Below are 8,887 nucleotides of genomic sequence, written 5' to 3' on the forward strand. Positions count from 1 at the left end.
ATCAATATTCTGTATAAAAATATTTAGTTCCTTTACTAAGTACACTGTAATAAATTATTGTTTAAGTAACTTTAATATAAAAAATATTTGAGATAGAATCTACTTATTTTGATCACATTAAATATAATCTTTATGTGTATGTAATTCTAAATCAAGAGGATTTTGGATGAATCCAACACAATAGAATTAGTCCGTTTTTAATTGACAGGCACTTCCTGTTAAGTTGTTTTTAACTCAACTTGTAACGTAGTTAGATTTAATTAATAATATTGCGTGCAATCCGTTGCCTCAATTTTATTGAGTAGCTATTGTTTATCTTTTTATACAGTGTAGCCTAATCTAATAAGCAGTATAACGTACAGCATGCGAGTCATTATTACAGAATGAAACCCCGACAGGGTGATGAAGAACCATGATGTGAAGTAAATATTTTCTTTCCACCCTGCAGTTATAAAGATTTAGAGCTCTGTAGTGTTGGAGGAACCTGTTGAAGAAATGTGGCAGAGCAACAGGTGGCAGATCACAGAGTTAGAGTGACACCTACAGAGCTCAGGGGGGAAAACCACCAGCTGCAGCTATTTAATGCTGTGACGGCCTGCAGATTGGCTTCATTGTTAACATTTGTATGTATGAACAGTTTCTTATTGAGCACAAATTCCTGTTGGAGGAAATTACAGCAGCTATGACCTTTGATACATTTAGATTTTTCTGCAGGGACAAACATGATGGTACATTATAACTTCTATATCCTCTTCTGCAGGATTTTATTAATTATCAGTCTTCCTATAAGATGTCCATGCATCCATAAAAATGAAAAGCTCTAGGCCTGGTTGAAAATATTCAATCACAGAATGGATGATGTAATGGTTTTTTTTAATAAAAAAAAAAATACAAATGGTGTATAGAAATGTTCTTAGAAAAAACAACTTATTTTTTGATAGTTTTTCCAACACAAGAGCAGCAGCACAGAACCTTGACTTATTGAAATGGTCAGAAATAATTTATTACTATATGATTTAGTATTACTCAATTGCTTCATGGTCTTCAATGTGAAATTACAGTGAATTATATGTAAAAATAAACATTAAAACATATTGCTGAAAAGTCAAATCAAGGCAACTTTCTGGTTTCTTACAGTAAAACTTTACATTTAATGTAAAAAAAAAAGAAAAAAGAAAAAAGAAAAGAAATGTTAAAAATGTTTTAAAAGTTTGGCAGTAAAATGTTGTTATTTTTTTAATACAGATTTTTTTTAAATGCAGATATTTTTCAGAAATTCAGATATTTTTATAAAATACAGAGAAATCGTTTAAAAAAATTAAAGATTTGGCAGTAAAATGTTGTTATTCTACATATAAATATTTTTTAAATATAGATATTTACTGTTTTTATCCATATTTAAAAATAAAAATAAAAATTAATAAATAACTTGCGGTTGTTCATTGTTTTGTGACAGTAAGTCAACTTTTTTACCATTTTTGAGAAGAGAGATGATTTAAGGTTAGTCTAAGAATATTTGGGATAAGCAAATCAGATGCAGAGTCGATCGCTCCCATTACGAAAAGAATGTGACATCGTATTTGCACAAGACGTATCTTTTTCTCGTCATTATTGAGACGCAGAAGACCCAGAAACACTGACCAATCAGAGCAGAAATGCACCTTAAAGAGACAGTGAATGATCACAGGTGGATTCAGACACAGTATCTGTCAGTACAGTATGTTTTTAAAATATCAAAGCATGTAAAGAAGAACACGAAATCCAAACATGAACCTGAAATTGAACCCTGTAGATGACACACATTTGTGAATATTCTCAGCTCGGTGAATCAGTGTGTGAATCTGTGTTATTTTTGTATAATGTACGCCGAGAATATTGTCATTTACTCTCTCTCTCTAATAGACTCGATCATCATCCTCGGGTCTAAACTAATGCAGAGGCAAATCCCCTGCAGGGAATTGACTCACTGCTATTCTCAGCTGATTTGGTCCATTTACACCTGCAGCCTCAAATATTCACGTCTCCAACTCCTACGTCAGCATAGTAATGACTCATGGAATACACTTTAAATCTGTGGTGATGTCATGTATTAAATATCACATTAAGGGCTTATTAAAAAAAATCAAACAAATCCCCGCTGCCTCCCAGCAGATGGTTAAAGGAGAGTTTGGGGTCATGGGGAATGATATTCTGTTTTGAGGTTTGTTTGGACAAAAGCGTAATGGCTCGGACACGTTTTTGATGATGGAGAGAGGAGGAAGTGTGAGGGATAGAGAGGAGTGTGGATGGAGCTGCCTGCCGGCCCTGTTTGTTTGTGTTTCCAGCGTACAGTGGAGTCACCGGGAGGCCAGCAGTGTCTGCGAGGCTCTGCTGTCATAACGCATCCCGTCTCCCTCCTCCTCTCCTCCCAGCATCCTCCTCCCTGGATTCTCAGAAACATGGATCTTGTCTGCGCTATAAAAAAAACCCCTCTTTCGTCTTGCGTTCCCCCGCCCGAGGCCTTCAGGGTCCTGACCCCACTGACCTCTCGTTGACCCCAGCTTGGCCTTTACAGGTTAGCTTCTCTGTCAGCTGCAGCTGTGGTGCCGCTAAAAGCCCGGATAATCCAATCACACAGTCATTAGTGCTGAGTAGGCCAGAGACGGAGCAGGTGAGTGAGTGTGTTTGTGTTGCTCTCCTGCGTGGCGTAATCTTTTACTCGATTGTTTTGCTTGTTTCACACGTGTAGATTTTAGCAGATAATTACGAGCTTCTCCTCTTTGTACCATGCTCAGAAACACATCAGATCAGTGGCGCTGAAACCAGACGATCTGTCACATCCGCGTAACTCTCTGCTCCCAGTATCAGGCAGCCAGATGCTGCCGCTGCTGCTGCTGTGGTGTCATAAACCAACCAGACGTCCATTAAAGGCACACTGTGCAGGATATGTTGCTTACGGTTGCAGCCTGGTTTCACCAGATGACGGATAAATAAAATGTGAATTTCTCGTGCTATCTCTACGCATTTTTGTCTTTTTGTGTGTCATTTCATGCCATGGCAGGTGACGCAGTATAACAGAGGTCGAGGATGGTGGGTGGGTCAAACAAACACCTGAAATTTCACCCAGAAGACTGTTGTTAGTGATCAAATCACATGACTTTTTCATCATGTCATGACGTAGCAATGAAGCAATGTTGAACCCTGCCGTCAGCTTCCCTCTAAAGCACTGACCTGAAACTCCACGCCAGTTTTTCTTTGATGGTGATGGGCGAAGTAAAACTGGAGATAACGTCAAATATATTGAGTATAAAAATGTATTTTTACATTTATATATTTTTACCTCTTACATGTTATTTGCAACCTGCCTTGATAATTTTCCTGAACTTAACCAAGTAGTGCATTGCTATCAGGGCATTCAATTACATGCAAAAATGTGTTGATCATGGCTATAAAGTTAATAATTCAAAAATGTATTTTGTGCAGAATTACACAGTAATAATGACATAAATCATAAAAAATGAAAAACACAAGTTGAATTTCTTTGATCATTTAAAAAAATGGAATAAAATGGAATTTATAACACTTTTCCAAGTGTCATGATAATTGAAAAAAAAAGTGTCTCCATATGTTATACATGTTGAACTATTTTCACTTTTACAGCCTCTCCTGTCCTCTCCCCTCAGCTCTGTGTAAACTGATTTTCAGTGAATGAATGTTATTACAAATGCTTTATTTTTGGCGCGACATGCAGAATTACAGTGCTGTATTACTGTAACTGTAGTAGTTCATTTTTCTGAAACAGCCTGTGTTTAAAACTGCGACTGCGTGACTGTTTTACAGCATTAAATAAACGATATGTGTCATTTTGAGTTGTTGTTTAGCAAGCGATCTATTCAGTCGTTTAGGTATGAGGACATGTTGACAGATACAGACACCGCTTCACTCTTATAGTGGGTCATAAGTGATGATTTAGAGTCTATACATTGAGTTTCTTTATAGTAAAATCTTGCATAGTGTATCTTTAAATCTCTGCTTAGTTTGGAGTCCATGTGTGGATGCAAAAGAGGGAGGGGTTGCCAGGATTGAGAATTTCATGATGAAAGGCATGTTTGGTGTCTGAGCCAATCATGGCGAGGATGTAAAGACGACAAGCTGCCAGGGTTTTAGCCGAAGCTTCTACTTTTCTCTCTCTCTCTCTTTTGACAGTCCTCCAGAGCTGCAGCATGCTTTCTGTCACTATGAAGGAAAAACATCAATTCAATTATTATAAAAAACAATTAAAATCAATATAATAGTTTGATTAGGATTGTGCCTTTTAATTTGTTCTTTATTATTGCTACATTTTAATCTTAGTGGAACGTAATTGTGCAATTACAAATAAAGACAATATTACTGACTGCATTAATATTTATTTAATTATTCACAGCTACAACTTCACTGTAACTTTTTGCTCTTGTGTTTGTTTTGCTTATTTTACTCTATTTAAATTCTGTTCATGTATTTCTCAAGATCTTCATTGTTGTTTTGCTATTCTCGGCTGGAATCCTATTTAAAAAATGTAAATAATATTTAAGATAATTCATACTCCTACTCCGCTTGCTCTTTACTTGAGTATTTCCATTTTATGTAACTTTATACTTCTAATCCACTACATTTAGCTGCTTTAGATACTTAGTCAATATTTAACAAAAACATGATGAATTTAAAGTGATTAGACTTTTTATTTTTATTTTAATTAATTAAACCTCATAAAATGAGCCTACCTTGAAAAAATGAAAACGCTGCTTACACAAATGCATCAATAATAATAATACAATAATATATTTAGAATAAATAAGTGGGTCTGAGTGGGTCCATTCTGCATAATGAGTACTTTTACTTTTGATACTTTCAGTACATTGTGATGCTGATACTTGTGTACTTTTACTTCAGTAAGTTTTTAATGCACTGGATGGCACTTTTTCAAAATAAAAGCATCACAACATTGTAAAACACCTAGAAAATTTACAAACATGAAAAACCAGCTATATAATACAAAAAAAACAATAGGAACCTTGCTAAATGTAATTTACAGTCGTGTTTAAAATAAATGGAAAAGTGATATAGTGATAGGAGTATTTACTACTCTTTACTGCTATATTTGATTTACTCCACATTAACAGTCTTATCATAACATGTATTCTTATCAGTAGCAGCTCAAAACCAGATCATTTTCTGTATTTTATAAACCAATTAAATTAATATTGAGCAGAATTTAGTTCCAAGTTTTGGTCCGGCCCCCCAAACCTTCGTGGTATTGGTCATGTGGCCCCTTGGGAAAATGAATTGCCCACCCCTGATCTAGAGACTCATTATGATAGAATCTAGAATATAAAAACAGGACTAGGCTCAAATACTGGAAATTCGCCATGTTGATTAATATAATGTACTTGGTATACTGGCGCTACTATTGGTTCATGTTGTTGAGCTGTCAGAGTCAGAGCCAATCAGAGGCGGAATAGGGCGGGTCTTAACGGAACACGGGGTTCAAGGGTCAAATGAACCCATGTGACCCAAGGTCACCCTCAAGTGGTTTCTTAGCTAGCGGCTGGCAATACTTCTGTTGAAAAGTAAGATATTTTTCCAAAAGTGAATGGTTGTCCATCATGTTGGTTCGTGTTGGCGAAGCTTTTTTTCCTTAATTTTTTTTTTTTTTTTTTAAATCTGCCACTTCACATGGAGACGCATTTGAAGCAGTTGGGCCGAGTAAAGGATTCCCGCAAGAACATAGCCTGCAACATGTGGTGACGTAGGATGATCTTACTGACTGAGTCACGGTAAGAAATACTGTTTCTTTGGCGGTTTGCATCAGCTGTGATGAGCTCCTCTGGCTAAAGAATTAAATTAAATGATTTGAGTTGTAAGACATGTTCATTAATTTTTTTTATTTTTGGTTACTTTTTAATTTTTGACAGTCATTTCAGACCAATCCTGAGCTGCAGATATGTTGTGTTCATCTTTGGACAGTGTTTCAGAGTGGTGAGGGTATTTATGAGGGCCGCCGTTTGAGGTGAAAGCGTGTAACGTGAGCGCGGAGAGGCTAACAGGAGTTAGCATTAGCATTAGCATTAGCAGAGGCTAACGGGAGTTAGCAGTTAGCATTAGCAGAGGCTAACGGGAGTTAGCAGTTAGCATTAGCAGAGGCTACGGGTAGCAGGCTAGCTTGGAGAGACGACAGACAGAGAAATGGGGATTTTCCACACGGCGGCTTTATTCTACAGTATTTGAACATCGACCATACAAAGCCAGGTCTCCACGGCGCTACATTCACTAATCATACATGAGTAGTAGTAAGTAGACAGCACAACCAAAACCAGCTGATACTGAGAGTTATCTTCTTGGCGAAGAGGCATGGTGAACAAGCATGGCGGCTCTGTAGACACACCCAGGCGGAAAGAGGCGCCGCCCCCTTGTGGCGCTATGTGGTACTGCAGTAATAGCACACCTAGACTGTTACAAGGTGTTTAATAAGAGGCTCAAAGAGGGCAGATTCCGAGAGCTGTGTTTGTGATATACGGTTTATTTTGGAGTATGGACATAGTTGATGACTTAATACCTGCCGACTTAACTTTACCTGTACTGTCAGAGTGTGTTGTGCGCTCAGTAGAGCTCAGGTTATAGGTGGTGAAATTTAAAACACTCCAGCGTCTGTAGTCAGCATTTTCTGGAGGAAGATCGCATAGAGCAGAAGAGTTTTGAGTTTGGCGAGCTAGTGGTCCGCCGGACCAGCAGACTAAAGCCTGGAACAATACAGTAGTGGCCTTCCTCTGTCTTCTCTTCTCCTTTGGCTAGCCAGTCTCCATCGTCCCCTCTGTCGTCTCTCTGTGATGCGGACTAGAGGACTCTCCTTAGGACCGCGAAGCCAACCAACCCCGTGACGTCACAGCATATCATACCGCAAGATGGCGGCGCCCTTGTCACGAAAGATAAAACGTGTGTTTATGTATGTTTATGTTTTTCACGTTTTTTATCAAACTATCGATAAGAATAACACTCGATCTAGTAAATACATTTAATTTTATTGACTGCTGTATTTTTCCACTAAATACCCAGAAATACATATTTGTCGTTATGTTTATCTACATATGTGAGTACTCTGGGTTTATATGTCAGGATGGCCGAGCGGTCTAAGGCGCTGCGTTCAGGTCGCAGTCTCCCCTGGAGGCGTGGGTTCGAATCCCACTTCTGACAATAACCTTTTGACGACGTGAAAACATTTTTATTATGAAAATATTCCGTTTATCCTTTAAGCAGAACGTAGTTGTTGCAGTTTGAGATAAACACTTGCTGAAGCTTAGTCATGCTTTTAAAACAAGTAGATTGTTAAGCACAATGACAATTAACTGTACGTTTTGGAGCTTTTAGCAACCTCTGGGAAGTTCAGAGGTCCCAGAAATGAAAACTACATATTGATTTTAAAGCCTGAAAGTGTCTTACTGTCAAAAAACTAAACAAATGGTCCCTGACAGACAAGATTACTTCAGATAATATGACATTTCTCAGTATGATTGGGAATTTTATCATCAGACTTTTATGACTTTTGTTTGTGTCATAAATTCCAAAGGCCAGTGTTGTTTAGTCTTTGTTTTGTTTCATAAATTATTCCCGCTCGCTCTCCAATCTGTCTCTATTTAACCAGAATTTGAAGACCCAGTTTTAATGAGGAGCTTTCTAACAATGGTGCCCGCTGCAAGAAACACCAGACAACGGCTAATGTTAAGTGACAATTTCACCTTTATTAACACGGTGAAGAATCATTAGTAAAGGTCGGGCTGACAGGCTGGAGGAGGCTTTGGTGCTCAGGTGGTGCCTGTAAAGAGAGCAACACACTGAGAAAAAAAAGACTCATTAAATCACAAGGACGTCACTGGCGTGCATCACTGCAGCCTTTCATCCCTCAGCTGTGCAGGTTGTCCATGTGCATGTTGAAGGTGATTTAAAAAGCATAAAATTATAATAATGAGGTCTTTTGATTATTTTAAATTAAACCCATTTTCACAGTTTTTTTTCAAAAATAGTTATTGTCACATGTTTGTGTTGGGAATAAAGAAATCGTGTGGCCTGTGATTTAAAAAAAAATGTAGATTTTAAATGAATAAGCAGCCATTCAACGCCGCTATTAAACATGGCATGTTTCACTTTCTGAATTTAATGGCAATAACTTCATTACAATGAACCTGGCACTGCTTATTTGGCGTCAAACCCACATATACAGTCATTTCACTGTAAGAACCTATGGAGGGTCAAATGAGTATTCATCTGCAGCTGAACATAGTCCCAATAAAATGCACCTTTAACTCCTTTAGAGTAAAGTTTGATAAAAACGACCAGTTGTTTCAGGAAACACCTGGGCCCGTTTTAAAGAATTAAACTATGTTTTTCAGCTTTATTTTATGTCAGTAGAAACCAATAGGCAGGCCCTGAGTTACAGACTGGTCTTTAAAGGGATTTGTTCACAGTAACAATAATAGAGCTGCAACAATAAGGCGACTAATGGATTAGTTGATCATCAAAAATGATTTTTGTAAAGAACCACAGCACTGATATGTCAGGATGGCCGAGCGGTCTAAGGCGCTGCGTTCAGGTCGCAGTCTCCCCTGGAGGCGTGGGTTCGAATCCCACTTCTGACAGCAACCTTTTGACATGAACTGTACTGAAAACATCATATCGTAATAGTAAACACATGTTGAATCAACAATGTGAAAACATTTTTATTTTGAAAATATTCCGTTTATCCTTTAAGCAGAACGTAGTTGTTGCAGTTTGGGATAAATACTTGCAGAAGCTTAGTCATGCTTTTAAAACAAGTAGATTGTTAAGCACAATGCCAAAAAAATTCTTATTAAAAAATAATAATTTGCTGCTTTTC

At 37.6% G+C, this 8,887-nt stretch overlaps 2 non-coding genes across 2 annotated transcripts; both read left to right on the forward strand.

Annotated features, from left to right (window-relative positions):
- The first annotated feature begins 7,126 nt into the window (after nucleotides 1–7,126).
- Nucleotides 7,127–7,209, forward strand: trnal-cag (transfer RNA leucine (anticodon CAG)). Its single transcript has one exon. It is a non-coding gene; the product is annotated as a tRNA-Leu (tRNA).
- Nucleotides 7,210–8,565: 1,356 nt separating this feature from the next.
- trnal-cag (transfer RNA leucine (anticodon CAG)) lies at nucleotides 8,566–8,648 on the forward strand. Its single transcript has one exon. It is a non-coding gene; the product is annotated as a tRNA-Leu (tRNA).
- Nucleotides 8,649–8,887: the final 239 nt, after the last annotated feature.

Source organism: Centropristis striata, chromosome 17 (assembly GCF_030273125.1).
Source record: "Centropristis striata isolate RG_2023a ecotype Rhode Island chromosome 17, C.striata_1.0, whole genome shotgun sequence".
Taxonomy (NCBI): domain Eukaryota; kingdom Metazoa; phylum Chordata; class Actinopteri; order Perciformes; family Serranidae; genus Centropristis; species Centropristis striata.